The sequence below is a fragment of the Elephas maximus genome, chromosome 2 (genome assembly GCF_024166365.1).
Source record: "Elephas maximus indicus isolate mEleMax1 chromosome 2, mEleMax1 primary haplotype, whole genome shotgun sequence".
Taxonomy (NCBI): Eukaryota; Metazoa; Chordata; class Mammalia; order Proboscidea; family Elephantidae; genus Elephas; species Elephas maximus.
The window spans coordinates 162039138-162056567 of record NC_064820.1 but is presented as its reverse complement, the minus strand read 5'-3'; the positions used below and the strand labels follow the sequence as shown (position 1 = coordinate 162056567).

Below are 17430 nucleotides of genomic sequence, written 5' to 3'. Positions count from 1 at the left end.
CATAGTATGCTGACAGCAGGTTTGCAGCCATAATATCAATTTCTTAAAATAACTCTGAGTGGTTTGAGTGTTTTGGAAATATCCAGGAAAATGTACATAACTGTAGTTACTAAAAATTATTTCCATAATTATATAATATTTTTTAATCATTTTTATGTGCCAGACACTCCTTAGCACTTTGCACGCATGAACTTTGATCCTCACATCTACTCTATGGGGGAGGTACTGCTATTATGTCATACAGAGGAAGAAACTTGGGCACAGAGAAATTAAGCCACTTGCCCAAGGTCACTAAGAAAACACATAGTGAAGCCTGATTTCAATCCAGGGAGTCTGTCTCCAGAATCCACACTTTGCAACTTCTTCTCATTATGCTGTGGTTTCTCCTGAAATTTTAATGCTGCATTTGGAGCCAAGACACACACCCTGTACTGTTTCAGACTTTTCAAAGAATTCAGAAGCCAAAGATGGAAAGGTTCCGGAAAAGGTGGGCAAATACTGGAGAGGAAGCTCTAAGAATGAAATCAGTGTTTCCAAAAGAACATCATGTGTACCACTGGTGATATGATAGAAGACTTTCAATATACATGGACATTTTAATTTTAATTGCTATGAATATTTAAACGTATATTAGATACACATTATGCTAATACATTGTTGTTGTTGCTAGGTGCCTTCTAGTCGGTTCCACCTCCTAGCGACCCTATGTACAACACAAGGAAATGCTGCTTGGTCCTGCGCCATCCTCCCGATGCTAATTCAGATGCAGGCTAGTGAAATAATCAGCATATTTATCTTATTTTATAACTTTGAGAAATATCAGAAATATACAACTGTACGTAGTTGGTGGTTCAAACCCACGCAGCAGCTCTGTGGGAGAAAGACCTGATGGTCTGCTTCGGTAAAGATCACAGCCAGGAAAACTCTGTGGGGCAGTTCTACTCTGTCACCTGGTGTTGTCATGAGTCAGAATCAACTTGACAGCGCCCAACAACAATAACAACAAAGAATATTATAATAATAATTTATATAGTCAGGATCCAATGTAGAAAGTTGTTGGCAGTTTATTACATTTATTTACTATTTATTCATTCAACAAATATTTATTAAGCACCTAATATAGGTCAGGCACTGTTTTTGTGTGTGTGTGTGCATGCTTGGGATACATCAATGAACCACAACAATAATAACAAAACAAACAAAAATATGCCCTTACCCCTCTTACAGTCTACTGGGAGAAACAGATTGAAAAAAATGTAAAAACACAAATAAATATTAGAAATTATATGTTTTATGGAAATATTAGTGTTAGAAGAGTCAGAGTTTTCATTCTGGCTCTGCCTTTTATGACTCGAGTGAATTTGGTAAATTTAACTTGCAGTGGTTAAGAGCTATGGCTGCTGACCAAAAGGTCAGCAGTTTGAATCCACGAGCCATTCCTTGGAAACCCGATGGGACAGTTCTACTCTGTCCTACAGGGTTGCTATGAGTTGAAATTGACTTGATGGCCATGGTTTATGACTTACAAAAGGAGCCTTGGTTGCACAGTGGTTAAGCAGTTGGCTAACCAAAAGGCTGGTGGTTTGAACTCACCAGTGGTTCTGTGGGAGAAAGATGTAGCAGTCTGCTTCCGTAAAGATTTATAGCCTTGGAAATCCTACCGAGCAGTTCTACTCTGTCTTTTAGCATCGCTATAATTTGGAATCGACAGGAAGAGGCATGACTTATAATGTCCTCACAGTCAAATTATAGAGAACACTTAATCTCTCAAGGCCTCCATGTCTTTGTGACATCGTCATCACAGCTCTCATGTTTTAAGGGTTTTCTCGCCTCATTTTTTTTTTTTTTCTGTGCCTGAAATTGCCATGTTACTCCCACCATTGGATTAAGAGATGGATACAAGGTAGTAATAGTAATAATAATTATAAACAGTTATTGCACACTTACTGCATGCCAAGTGCCTTTAGTGCCTTATCTCGTTCCATCTTTATAACTAGTGGATGAGATAGATAATAATTTCATCTATAATTTATAGTTAATAAAGGGCTCACCTAGAACTCAACGCTCCTCATTCCACTTCTCTTTTTCCTATCTACCACCTTGTCTGCCAGCTGGGTTGGAAACTCCAAGAGCACATCCATGAAAATGACATAGAATTGTTTAAAAATTCCAGGGAAATTGAACGCTCCAGGAGTTTGACTCTAAGAAGGATTGGAACTGTCCATCAGTGGTGGTACCGAGAACCACGGTTGTTCAAAGGTATTTCCGTTTTCTCTATTCCAACTCCTAGTCCATAGGGTAGTAACAAATACCCCCAGGTTCTTTTCAGAGGGGGAGCTGAAAAAACAATGGGGTCAAAAGACTCACCTGAAAACCAGCCAGGAGTCGTGCCAAGGAATCAGGGGCTCCTATTTTATTGCAAAGTCCGTCCACACACACCCTGAAGTGGCATCGAATAAAAGATGTTAAAAAAAAAAGGGCAATCATATTTTGAGTAATAACAATCTACTATCACACGACATAGTCTCCCTTTCACATTTCTTTTTTTCTGATCACAAATTTAATACATTTTACTGGAAAAGTACAGAAAATGCAAAAATTAGCTAAGATGTTTCATAGGCTTCAATCTAGACTTCAATTAATTTTTAATTATTTTCTTCCCGTGCCTATCCACCTTTGACCCATTTTTGAAGACCGGGAGTCCAGCGCAAGAGAGACCAAGAGCATCCCGTAGGGGGTCAACTCAAATTCTCTCCCCCAGCCCCTGCAGCTTGCTTCAACCCATCTCCCCTCCCCCTTAGGCTGGCCGCTTCCCATTGGCCATTACCATGACAACCAGCAGCTGCCGGGCAGGCAGTCTCTACCGCAGCAGGGGTGGGGCTGTGGGGGAGGGGGAGCGAGAGGAGGAGCCAGAGGAGGTGTCTGCTGCAAGTTCCTGGCTGCTTCCAAGCTCACCCCATCCTCCGAGAGGGAGGAGACCAAAGTGGTGATGCTGCTGCTTCTGCCGTCTCTGCTGCTGATACTCTAGTAGGGCTGGAAGGGTGGTTCCTATTCGCACCGTCGCCAACCAGAGAGGGTGGGAAAAAAAAAATCCCAGCAGCCGCTGCTGATGTTGGGTTTGCAGGCTGCATCCGACTGGGTCACAAGGAAAATGGATTCAGTTTGCATCTCTCCCTTCTTTCAGCAGCTTCTCCGGGTCTCAGCGTGGTAAGTAGGAAACAGTGGGGCTAGCTTCTTGGTTTGGCTTGTTTGGCTTGTTATTATATGACCTGCGTATACGTTCGTGGCCTGGAGTTGAACAATGACTCCCCTGCTTTAGAAATGTGGAGACAGAGATGGGGATGGAGAGGCAGGAAGGTTGCCGGAGAGAGAGAAGTGAGAAGGCATCCGCTCCTGTTAAAGAAAACAAGCAAACAAACAAAAAAAAGCCGGTGCTGTGATTTCTATCTTGAATTGGCTCAGAATGCAGCCTGAGCCCCTTGGTTCCTTTCCTCTCCGGCTTAGCCACAGAACCACTGAGTGGAAAAAGAGCTAACAACGAGAAGTGGGTGTAATTGAAAGGAATCGTTTCATTTGCAGGTCTCAGATATAGGGTTGGGCCTTCATCCAAACACATTTGGTGACTTCTAAGCTTCTCCGCCTAATTACAGGGTGGTTTTGCTTATTTCCTTCATTGCTAAGAAAAGGTGGCCCCAGAATTTAGCATTCTATTTCATATTCTAATGTATTTGGCCTACTCTTGTTGAGAAACCGTTTGCCTAATGGAGAGTTTCACTTTTAGTGTATAGATGTGACTGTGAACATTCAAATGTATACTTTATGCATAGGCATATCATATATACACATGTTACTTGGCATTTATATTCCATTTATGGAGCATATTTATATGCAGTGTGTGCTTTGCAATCATTTTTATGGAATATAAACGACCATGCATGCTTGGTGGTAATTACATATTTTTGAAACTATCTTCTGGTTTGTATAATTATTTATTGGCTTCATTTGGATTAATGTGAGATGCATTCTTGTTATTGTCCCTCAGTTTCATTGTGACCAATTAGGACAGATGCCTATCATTGGATCTGTATCATAGCACTAGATGTGAATTCATCGCCTGCTGCCTTTCTTTATTTTTAATTGGGTGTGTGAGGGGTGATAATGAGGGCCCTGAATTTACAATGATGGGAAAGGGAGGTGGCTTGTGGTATTTTGCATCCAGCATCATGCCAAATGAACGTTGAAACAAATCAGTGTTCTCGAAATCCCACCCCAACCTTGTCATGTCTGTGCCTTGTGTCCTAGGAAGCAGAACCGAGCTGGAAGGTGAAGTGCATTCATTTTATTTAGTAGTGCTGCTATTTGCTATTCATTCCATCAGTATCCAGGCACCATTTTACAGTTCTCTCAAATGATGTGTTATGGGTCTGCTTCTATCAGTGGTTCAGTAGGAAAGTGGGATTGTTTTGAAAATCTAGGTGTTCCGAAGTAACCTAGCCATTTCCAAATTAGCTTGCTTATCCAATCAAATGAAACAAGAGAGCGAGCAAAGCTTAGCAGGGGAGTGTGTGGCTGGTAGCTGAAATGGGGAGCTATTGTAATTTAAAAATGCTTACTGGGATCTGCTTGACCTTTTATTATCGCCAGGGCTTTAAGGCAGCTCAGGAGACTAAAGATGCCTGAGATGGGTAGGGTATGCGGTTCCATTACTACCCAGGATAATGGATTTCACTGAATTCATGCCAGAAAAAAATCCTTGCAGGTAAAACTGTGTTAGTAATATTACATTCATCTTAAGGACCAGTTTTATCCATCAGTCTCCCCATTAACAGTATCATTGGCAGTGCATTTTTTCACAATGTAAATTTACTTCTTTTTATTTTAATCTTGCATTTTATTTTACACATTGCCCCCCTCACTTAAAATTTTTACATTTATTTGAATCAGGTTTATAGTTTAATTTCCCTCAAAATAATTGTCCCATTTGGTTTATCTAGGGGGAGGCTCTTTAGTGATATAATGGGAAGAATGGATATAATATGCCCATAACACCTCACCTATAGATTCGCAACCCTGTGAAGTCGTGCTGCCATGTGCTTAATTGTAACAACTCCATAAAGTAGGGCAAGGAAAGAGATACTGGGCTTGTATGTCCTGTCAAAATTTTCATAACGCAGTACGTACTGAAGCTTCTAATGATAGCTTTTGACTTCCAGAAATTAAAATCTCAGAAAAATCTATGGTAAGCTTGAAAAAAAATTAAGATGCCAACGTAGTTCACGCTGTCTCGTGCAGTGAAACTGGATATCTTGGGGCTTTGTTTTTATTTCCTTTGTGTTGAGTTTTCATCGGGGTATGTTTTATAGGTGAAGTTGGTGCAGTTTGAGCAGAGGCAAATCACTGTTGTTCATAGGCTTAGAAGTGATGGTGGTGATCTGGCAGCTGTGTGATCAGATCCTGATGAGAATATAGTTCTAGTTTTTGGCTTCACAACTTAATTAAGATGATTATATAGCCTTTGCTGAGGGGCCACGGAAAAACAAAGTATGTCTAAAAGACTGCAAGTTCAACTCTCTGAGGGAAGATACGGGAACTAGGATTATTTCATTTGGAAAAAAGAAAACTAAGAGTTGACGATCATTTGCTTCAGATAAACCACAAGTTTTTCCAGAAGGCAAAGTTTATTGTTGTATTTTTGGAACCTGCAATAAGGTAAATGGGCTTCAACTTCATTAGGAAGAATGAAGATTAGAAATATGAAAAGTAGAGATTTCTGATAGAAAGTGTGAGAATACAGGTAACCAGAGAAGGCAGTGGGCTCTTCTTTCATCAAACCTCCAAAAATAAGACTTAGATATGCATTTGCCTAGAATAGACTGGATTACTGCTCAAGAACTTCTCTGGCTTTTTCTAGATTAAATGTTCTGTTTAAGAGTGCACTTTAGTGCTTAATATCAGGCACTTCTACACCTGTAAGAGTGCGGTCGATTTCGCAGTGGGCTTCTAAGTTACAGAATTTGGATATTTTTAAAGAAATCGATTGATCATCTGCCTAGAGAAGTTTATATGTAATCCTGCCTGGATGCAGGGGACTGAACACTGGCCTGTTCATAGGAACTCCCCTCTTTCTCAGCAACTCTATGCAGTGTGATGCTTAATAGCCATACTAAAATTATTCCTTGTTGGATCATTTTGAAAAAAAAATCAAACGTGAGTTTTTTTCACATTTCATTTAGTGGAATGCAGATTCAAAATCCAGTAAAACCTGTGAAAGCCAGAACCTGTGTAAGGCAGAAACCTCTCAGAGAAGGAAAACTCAAGTATTTTCCAATAATAGAGAACAACGATAGAAAAGTAATAAGACTGCACCCTATCAAAGGTGGAGAACTTTCGATACCTGGAAAAACAAGGCAGTTCCATTAAGTTCCGGCCTTCACAGTTTTCACTGTAATTCGAGAGCCGGGAAGTTGATGTCAGAAAAGAACAAAGCATATGAAAGACACATACAAGTTATTGTTTAAATGTGCTGTTTAACAAAGAAGTTAATTTTACTAATTTTATACTCAACTACTATCTTGACAATGCCACATTGGTTGGAATATGAAAATGGAATATTTTGAGTGGTGTTTAAGTCTTCAGTAAAACTTTTTTTTTATTGGAGTAAAACACACATTATCTAGTTTCTCCCTTTGTAATGGGATGTTCCTTATTTTTTCAAGTGACTGCAGAATGTATTTGAATTTTATGTAAATGTTTCATTTTTCAAATATCCAGAAAATATTTCTCATTGGTTTATAAAAAAGGTCCATACTTCATTTCCCATGATTGGAATCTAAAAGAAAAGCAGATTCAGTGTAGAAATTTCAACATTGATAAACCAACAACTGGCTTTTCTCTAAGACTCAAATAAATTAACTAGGCTTCTACTTGGGTGTCACACTGAGAGATCACTTACACTTCCCCCTGTCTGCATATCCCAACCATTATTCTATCAAGCAGAAATGTATTTTCAAACAGCGTGAATTAATCAATCGACCAACAAATATTTATAGAGCTCTTATGTGACTAGGACAATTTGCACATGAGTTTCCTTGGGGAGATAAGATAAACACACATCAAATAATTAATGAATAAAAGAATATAGTTGTAATAAGTACCATCACTACGCCTTATTTGAATACTGTAAAACCTGCGAAAGGTGGAACCTGTGTAAGGCAGAAACCTGTCAGAGAAGGAAAACTCAAATATTTTCCCCTAAAACAAGCGATGGAAAAGTGGTAGGGCTGCACACTGTCAAAGGCGAAAATCTTGCAAGATCCAGAAAAACAAGGCAGTCCTGTCGAGTTCCGGCTCCCACAGGTTTCACTGTATAATGTTTTAGAGTTCTCAAAGTTATTATCCGTTCTCTGTTCGTTTTATATTCATAACAATTCTAGCACGCTATCATCATAATTTTTTTTTTTTTTGGTGAAAATATACACAGCAAAACATACACCAATTCAACAATTTCTACATGTACAACTCAACAATGTGATTACGTTCTTTGAGATGTACAACATAATTATTTGAATAAATGGAAAGAGGCTCAGAAAGATGAGACCCCTCAAAGGTTATGTGTGGCAAAATGGCCTAACCAGAACTGAAACCCAAGTCTCAGGAAAATTCAGCAAATTATCCTCCTGATTTGAAATTTAAAATATCAAATACAGATGGTATTTTAAACCTACATTAAATGTGAATCATTTTTATTTGTATTTGAATATTTCAGGTGCCCTCATTTTCTTTTTGGCATATTAAATTACTAAATAGACTAAGTAGGTGCTTAGGGCATTAGGAAAAAAAAATGGTGTGCACAGAAAAAATATTTTTGAGAAACTATGTGATCCTTGATATTTCAAAAAAGAATATGAACATTTGTCTAGGGGGCAGACTCAGACCTTTTTGGACTGATATGTACTTATTTCATGGCAAAGTATTTTTATTTTTAATGACATAGAGGTTGGAAGGTAACATAATTTCTTTTGTGTTTGGGGCCAATTTAAGATTATGTAGGTCTTAACCCAACCCGGTGCCGTCGAGTCGATTCGGACTCATAGCGACCCTACAGGACAGGTCTGCAGCTCGAATCCACGTGGTTCTTAGACCCTGAAAAAAATCTGTCACCTACATGCACTACGCATCTCTTCATCTATGTGTCCTTAAAAGTAAAAGCAATCTTAAATCATAAAATAAGTGTACATCAGTTCAACAACTTTCTGATTTCTTCCCTGGAGGAATGCTTCTACACTTTTCTGAAATAACAGAAATCACATATGTTTTTCTAAAATATTCTAATTTTTTTTATATCCTCCTTTTTTTTTTTTTCCCCACTAATGCCTAGGCACACAGTTTGTGCCAAAGAATAAATCATGCCATCTGAACTATCATTACTTCACATTTGGGAAAAGTCTCCATTTCAATTAATTAGTTTGCGGTTAAAAGTGAGACCTGTCACATTGAAGACATTCTGTTTTAAATCCATATTCAGCAATATAATTAATTTTTCCTTTTAAAGTTTTTTTTCCACATTAAAAAAAATATATCCTCATTGCTAAAACAAAAACAGAAATATATAAATAAAGGTGAAAATAACCCATAAGCTTACCATCCAGAAATAATCACTGTTAGCATTTTGGTATATATCCTCCTAGACCTGTTTTCTGTGTGCACACAAAAATGTACTCACATACCCACTTTCATAAAAGGGATCGTACTCTAAGTATTTTTTTATACTTCTTTCAGTTTATGTAATATGGCCATCTTTCTGTGTCAATAAATATATCTCTACTACAATTTTAATCACTGTGCATATTTCTTGATAATAAAAGCTGATTGGTTTATTTTTTCCCTTCTGTTTTAGAGGAACTTTACACTTTGCTTTTAAATACTTGTCATGATACAGGTAGTGCTTGCAAGCAGCTGTGAGTCAAGCATCATTTTTCAGGAAACATGACCTTCTGTTACCCTGATCTGCCACTGCACCTCACAATGGGTATTGCATTAACCCTACTCCTCTCTGTCTGTTGGTAATGAATGAGTTTAAGACCCAAGTCAGTGAAATTCCCATTTGAATCACTAAGAATTTCACTAGGTACAAGCATCAGCAGCAATTAAAAAACAAAAACCAAACCAAACCAAAAAACACATCTCCTTCAGATTCTTCTTATCTTTCCTCAGTAGGGCAGTGGCGTCCTGCAGTCTTAACCTCTGTGACCACTCATATCCTTTACAGACGCATATTTAAACAACAGCACATTAGCTGTCACATGAGTTCTTGGAATAAACCAAGATCATTTTTGCCCTCTCATGGTTTCACTATATTCTTCAAACATGTATGTAGTTTTGAAATGAAAGCTCAGTCTTCTAACAGTTCCCCCTTTTTAAATTTGAGTAGTTGAAATCTTCTTATACTTCAAGTCTGAAGGTAAAAATAACTCCTTGGAGAGGTTTCCCAAATGTATCTCCCCTATTGCTCTCTGTCACTGCACCCTGTGGGTTTCCTTCACAGCATTTATCAAAAGTTTTAATTATAGAGCTATTTATTTGTTTAAGATTTTCTCTACCCTTCACTGGATTGTAAACTGTGTGAAGGCAGGAACTGAAACTGTTTTGTTCGCCAGTTTATAGGATGGCTTGGCACAACATACGTGCTCAATAAATACTGGTTAACTGACTGCAGGAGCTGAGCAAATCGTCCCCTGAAAGACCTCTGGCCTAAAACTGTAGAAGAGATTTCCACCACTGTTTCTTAAGACTGTGATACTTATCCTTTTGTCTGTAAAAACAAAATGGATGGTATGCATATGTGTGATGTGCTCAGGATGTTGTTAAGATTTTGATAAGGGAAAATCGAAATCTTCAAGATAAATCACAACCCTTAAAATCCATCATTAAGAGGTGTTCACTACATGCTAAGACATAAATAAAAAAGGCTGTGAACACTGCTGTGGCTCTTTTCATTCTCTTTCAAAAATTGAAATGTATGTCAGAAATAGTGGCATTACTTAAAAGATATCTAATTAGAATACATTAAAAAGATTTTAATTTATTAAAATAAATTAATAATTAGTAGTAGTATCAAATTACGTGATACACATTCACAGCTACTTTGCAGTTTTAGAAATCTACCAAATACACCAATCATAAACAAATGATTCCGTCACATCTCTAACCAGGAATTAAAATGAAACAGAGATGGGAGGCAGTAACTTCACTCCAAAATAATCTTGCTTTCATGAAAGTTTGGAAATAAAGCATATAAGAGAGTAACTGGAAAAGAGGGGAATACTTGCCAATAACAGAAATGACTTCAAGCCATTGGTAACAGCCATCTCTGTGATGCCTGCCTACCCTGTTCATGGACTTAAGTTTAAGGAAAAAGTCTTCATTGCTTTTGTTTCTTTGTTTGGTATCTAAGTCAAGCTCTTAGCATGTATGGCAATTCTTGAAATTCTGGAGCCTAACTGCTGTTAAAATATACATAGAAAACCAAATCTGATTAAATTTGGTTGACACTGCATGGTTAGAAAACAATTCATTGGTATTATTTTCAAGAAAGAAATTTTACTGAGATTAGGATGACTCCAAAGATGCTTTGTAAGCATGTGCTAAAGAAAAGAGGGTGGTGTTTTCATCATGCCTTCTGTTCCGAACTGGAAATGTTCCACTGGAAAATGCTACCCAGTACAACCACAGTAAAAATGTAAACCAAGCAAATGTTTCTCACCCACATTCCTTATCTGACTCTTGTCAGGCATTTCATGGAGAGAGGTACCTTCCAAAAATAAGCCGAGCCCTTACTCTGTAGTTATCAATGATCCACATTTAAGGCCCTTAAGCTATTCATCAGTCTATCATATTTTCCAAAACTAAAACAGTTTTTTTTTTTTAATTAATGCTAGAGTTACTGATGAAAACAACTGGGCCGAATATTTTAAATGAGTACATTCTATACAATCTAGGCTATTGTGTTTTTCTGCCAATAAACTATTAAAAAAAATAGCAAAGCAGTCGACAATAAGGTTGTATATAATGATAACCCATCTGGAGAATTTCTATAAAAAATCCATACTAAATTCACGTGAGAATTTCACGTGAGAAAATATCACCCTCTTTTCTTTAGCACATGCTTACAAGGCATCCTTGGAGTCATCATAATCTCAGTAAAATTTCTTTCTTGAAAATAATACCAATGAATTGTTTTCTAAACACCTAGTGTCAACAGACTGCTAATGCTGCTATGTGGCACTGACAAGACAGAGAGAAGGACTTGGGTGTTAGGAAGATATCATAGATTCCAAACTCAGTTTCATATGTATTTCTTAGCTAACTTAGATTATGAAAATGGATACCCTGGAACTAGCCAGGTTGCTCCACCTTTTGCTTAGCTGTGGTTACCTAGACCCAGAGGAAGGATAACTTGCACTCCACTAACCCGGTCTTTGTCTCCTGTGTCTCTTAAAGAGGATTTTAAGTGGTAGCTAACTAATCATAAAATGGATTTTGTATTTTAGAGACTGTGTGATTTTTAGTTATATTAAAACACTTGAATTATGCCTTCTTTTTATTTTTAAAGCACTTCCCTTAATTTTAAAGCCCTCCCCTTAATAAAAGCATTTACACGGTTTAGAATTAATAGTATTTTGAGTCAGATGCCAACAACATTTGGAATAATTAAAAAATAAACCCTAGATTTTTCAAAATGTAGGAACAGGGAGCCCCATCCCCCTAATTAATTTTGATAGAGAAGGAACTGCTTACCCATATGTTCTCAGCTAGATTGTCCACATTTTAGGCCCCACAGGGTAGGTGCAATGCTACACTCTGAAACAAGAGAAAGGAAAACATCAGCCTGCAGCAAGGGAAACTGATTGCTCCTTCACTGTGCGACCTTCAGGGTCTTCGGCCTACAGATTTGAAAGAGCTCATTCTCCAAAGGCCTGCTTAAACATGCCTGTTTCCAGAGGCATCACCAGAAGGGTTCACGGGGTGTGCACCGCACCCGGTGCCACTGTCAGAGGGGATGACACCAAAATAACTGTCTACAAAATTTTTGTGCAATGTTTCAGCAGAAATTTGTTATTTTTAATAAAAATATCCCTGTAGTTATAACATCAAAAAATTTTAGTAAGCCCAGCTTACATGTGTGGATATACCTGTTAGGATGCTACTGAGTCTGTTTTGACTCATAGCGACTATACCTACAACAGAAAGAAATGCTGCCCGGTCTTGTGCCATCCTCAAAATCATTATTATGCTTGAGGCCATTGTACCCTCCATCTCTTTGAGGGTTTTCGTCTTTTTCACTGACTCTCTACTTTACCAAGCATGATGTCCTTCTCCAGGGACTGGTCCCTCCTGATAACACGTCCAAAGTACATTAAATGAAGTCTCACCATTCTTGCCTCTAAGGAGCATTCTGGCTGTACTTCTTCCAAGACAGATTGGTTTGTTCTTCTGGCAGTCCATAGTATATGCAATATTCTTCGCCAACAGCATTAATCAAAGATGTTAATTCTTCTTCAGTCTTCCTTATTCATTGTCCAGCTTTCCCATACATATGAGGCGACAGAAAATACCATGGATTGGTTAGGAGCACCTTAGTCCTTAAAGTGACATCTTTGCTTTTAAACATTTTTGCAGCAGATTTGCCCAATGCAATATGTCCTTTGATTTTTTGACTGTTAACTTCTGTGGACATTGATTATGGATTCAAGTAAAATGAAATCCTTGAGAAATTCAACCTTTTCTGCATTTCTCATGATGTTGCTTATTGGTCCAGTTGTGAGGATTTTTGTTTTCTTTATATTGAAGTGTAATTCATATTGAAGGCTGTAGTCTTTGATCTTCATCAGTAAGTGCTTTAAGTCCTCTCTGCTTTCAGCTAGCAGGTTTGTGTCATCTGCATATTGCAGGTTGTTAATGAGTCTTCCTCCAATCCTGATGCCCTCTTCTTCATACAGTCCAGCTTTTTGGATTATTTGTTCAGCATACAGATCAAAAGGTATTGTGAAAGGATACAACCGTCACGTGCACCTTTTCTGACTTTAAACCATGCAGTATCCCCATGTTCTGTTCTGCCTCTTAATCTATGTACAGGTTCCTCATGAGCACAATTAAGTGTTCTGGAATTCCCATTCTTCAAAATGTTATCCATAATTTGTTATGATCCACACAGTCAAATGCCTTTGCATAGTCAGTAAAACAGAGGTAAGCATCTTTCTGGTATTCTCTGCTTTCTGCCAAGATTATCTGATAGCAGCAATAATATCCCTCGTTCCATGTCCTTTTCTGAATCCGGCTTGATTTTCTGGAAATTCCCTCTCAATATCCTGCTGCAACCACTTTGAATGATCTTCAGCAAAATTTTGTGTGTGATATTAATGGTATTGTTTGATCATTTCTGCATTCTCTTGGATTGCCTTTCTTCGGAATGGGTGCAAGTATGGATCTCTTCCAGTTGGTTTGCCAGGTGCTGTCTTCCAAATTTCTTGCATAGATGAGCGCTGCATCTTTTTGCACCTCCAGTGCTGCATCCATTTGTTGAAGCATTTCCTTTGGTATTCTGTCAATTCCTGGAGACTTGTCTTTCACCAATGCCTTCAGAGCAGCTTGGATTTCTCCCTTCAGTACTGTCGGTTCTTGATCACGTTACCTCCTAAAATGGTTGAAAGCCGACCAATACTTTTTGGTACAGTGACTCTGTGTATTCCTTCCATATTATTTTGATGCTTCCTGCGTCCTTTAATATTTTACCTGTAGAATCCTTCAATATTACAACTTGAGGCTTGAATTTTTTCTCGTTCTTTCAGCTTGAGGAATGCCAAGTGTGTTCTTCCCTTTTGGTTTTCAAACTCCAGGTTTTTGCACATTTCATTTTAATAATTTATTTTGTCTTCTTGAGCTGCCCTTTGAAATCTTCTGTTCAGCTTTTACTTCATCATTTGTTCCATTCATTTTAGCTGCTCTATGTTCAAGAGTAAGTTTCAAAATCTCTTGTAATATCCATTTTGGTCTTCTCTTTCTTTCCTGTCTGTTTGATAGCCTGTTGCTTTCTTCAAGTATGATGTCCTACAACTCGTCTGGTCTTCACTCATTTGTGGTTCAGTGTGTCAAATATATTCTTGAAATGGTCTCTAAATTTAGGTGGGATATACTCAAGGCCATATTTTGTCTCTGGTGGACTTGTTCTAAGTTTCTTTACCTTCAACTTAAACTTGCATAGGAGCAATTGATGGTCTGTTCTGAAGTCAGCCCCTGGCCTTGTTCTGACTGATAATATCAACATTCTCCATCGTCTCTTTCCACAGATGTCGTCGATTTGATTCCTGTGTTTTCCATCCAGTGAGGTCCATGTGTATAGTTGCCATTTATGTTGCTGAAATTGGTATTTGCAATGAAAAAGTCATTGGTCTTGTGCAAAATTCTATCATGTGATCTCTGGCATTTCTATCACCAAGGCCATATTTTCCAACTATTGATCCTTCTTCTTTGTTTCCAACTTTTGCATTCCAATAACTAGTAATTGCCAATGCATCTTGATTGCATGTTTGATCAGTTTCAGACTGCAGAAGTTGGTAAAAATCTTCAATTTCTTCATCTTTAACTTTAGTGGTTTGTTTCTTATAATCCGCTTGCTTTGAAACTTCGATCTTTGCCTTTATATTCAATTGTAACTTAAGAAGAATAGATCTGTTCTCGGTTCACATGATGCCATCACTAACCACATTCTTAATGTCCTGAAATGCTGTTTGACTAATGAAAGGATCTTTATGACAGAGAGTAGCTGGTGAGATAGTCATAAAAATGTTTTGTTTACGAGACATCCATTTCGCAGAGATACACTCTACCTTGGATCAATCTGAAAAAGTTTTCAGACTTGATGCTGACTCATCTCTACTATTTAGAATAAATGTGGAGATCCATGGTTTAGACTTCTCTTTGTCATCGAATAGAATAATTTATTCCAGCAATGAATGAGATAGCTCTGGCCCTCTTACTAACAAGGATATCTGACATGTTCTGGATAGAATAAGTATAAAAAGAAGGAAACAAAACAACTCATTCTTTCTAAGTTATCAAAAAAAAAAAAAAAAAGCCAGAGAGTAAAAGTGATAAATTCTATGAGTATCTAATGTGTATCTATTATGATAAATGTTTTCATCCATGCTTGTTTTTTGCATCTTCACAACAGTTGGGTGAAGTAGGCATTGTTCTCCCCATTTCAAAAGAGGAAAGTGAAGCTCAGAGAGGTAAAATTTCCTAGCCAAAGCTGCTCTGCTAATGAGTTTTAGAACTGAGATTCAAGTAAGTTCTAATTTTATAACTTAGTGGTTAAAAAATGGAGCCTTATGAACTGGACTCAGGTCAGGGAAGTGTTTATAAACATGTATACAGTATTTATAAACAAAATATGTATGTATCTATCACAGTATTTTAACAACACATTTATAAAAAAAATTTAATTTTATTTTCAAAATTTTATAATATATATATATATATATATATATAAATCTGAATATCTGCCTCCTCTTAGAAAATAAGAAAATCTGGTAACATTAACCCCGTATTTCCGCATGACACAAGCATGGGAAGTTGAGTAATTGGTCTTTCTTTGAGTAGATACTGTATCCCATTCCAACAGTTATTAGTTGGATCATATGAGTAAATACTAAGTTGCTTTACCTCAATAAACCTTAGTTTAACATGTATAGAATAGGGGTAGTTTTACCTACGTCAAAGGGTGTTGGTAGAATGTCTGCAATGACTTTAGTGTAATCCCTGGCATCTATACAGGGTAGTAATACAAACAAAAAACAACACAACAACAGTGCTGTACTCTACAGCGTGTCCCCTCTGCCCCCCACCCCAGCTGATTCACATTACGTGCTTGGCTTTTGAGACAATTGGGGTTTTGACCCTGTTTAACTCATTTTCATTCCACTTCACCATATTATTTCCCATTTAAGTATGACTTTTGTTTTTCCAGTAAATATTCAGGTTTCATTAATATGTTGTTGTTGTTAGGTGCCATTGATTAGGTTCCAACCCACAGCGACCCTATGTACAACAGAACAACATCCTAACCATCCTTGTTATGCTCGAGCTCATTGTTGCAGCCACTGCGTCAATCCTTCTCACTGAGGGTCTTCCTCTTTTTTGCTGATCCCCTACTTCAACAAGTATGATGTCCTTCTCCAGGGACTGATCCCTCCTGATAACATGTCCAAAGTATGTAAGAGGAAGTCTTGCCGTCTTTGCATCTAAGGAGCATTCTGGCTGTTCGTTCTTCTGGCAGCCCATGGTATATTCAACATTCTCGAATATACCATAATTCAAAGGCATCAATTCTTCTTGGGTTTCCTTATTTATTGTCCAGCTTTCGCATGCATATGAGGAGACCGAAATCACCACCATGGCTTGGGTCAGGAACACTTTAGTCCTTAAAGTGACATCTTTGCTTTTTAACACTTTAAAGAGGTCTTTTGCAGCCAATTTGCCCAATTTGATGTCGTTTGATTTCTTGACTGCTGCTCCCATGGGTGTTGATTGTGGATCCAAGTAAAATGAAATCCTTGACAACTTGAGTCTTTTCTCCGTTTATCATGATTTTGCTTCTTGGTCCAGTTGTGAGGACTTTTCATTAATATAGAAACCGAAAATGGACATAAAAGACTAACACTGTAGACACGGATTTAATAAAAATGAACTATCTGTATGAAATTTAAAGCTGTTGACCTGGTTTTTAGCCAATCACAATGACATTTCGACATGATAATTTGCAGCTTCAACTGTTTCCCCTATGTCCCATCATTTTTTTTTTCTCTCTTTCATAATTAGTAGTTTAAGACATTTTCCCACAGCAATTAGTATGTGTTTAATACTTCCATTTTACAAGTTACAAGGAGCTTTTACATACTTTAATTAAATTCTCATAACAATATAGGTGCGACAGATATTACACATATTATGTTACAATGCATAACCGTATATTATGTTATATTATTTATAATTATTTTCAGGGGAAAGTTCAGTATGTCTACTTGTGCTCCAAATCACTTAACCTCTAAGTGAAAAAATGTGCTGGAATGCCTATTTCCTTACTTACGAATTGTTTTGCCCTATGAGATGCTGCCCCAAAATAACCAATTGATTCATCTGTGATGTGAATCAAGGTCAGAGAATTATGACAGGGATCTGACCCTGGCCTAACTCAGGCACCTCACTCAGGCAGCAAGGTAATATTGGTCTTTTTTTTTTTTTTTTTTTTTTATAATAACTTTTATTAAGCTTCAAGTGAACGTTTACAAATCCAATCAGTCTGTCACATATAAGTTTACATACATCTCACTCCCTACTCCCACTTACTCTCCCCGTCTTGAGTCAGCCCTTTCA

At 37.6% G+C, this 17430-nt stretch overlaps 1 protein-coding gene across 1 annotated transcript in view; it reads left to right on the top strand.

The window, feature by feature from the left end:
• The first annotated feature begins 3050 nt into the window (after positions 1 to 3050).
• JAKMIP2 (janus kinase and microtubule interacting protein 2) overlaps positions 3051 to 17430 on the top strand; it is a 212603-nt gene continuing 198223 nt past the window's right edge. The window contains exon 1 of the mRNA XM_049874007.1: positions 3051 to 3207. The gene's annotated coding sequence lies outside the window, so the exon portion shown is untranslated. The remainder of the gene's footprint in view (positions 3208 to 17430) is intronic.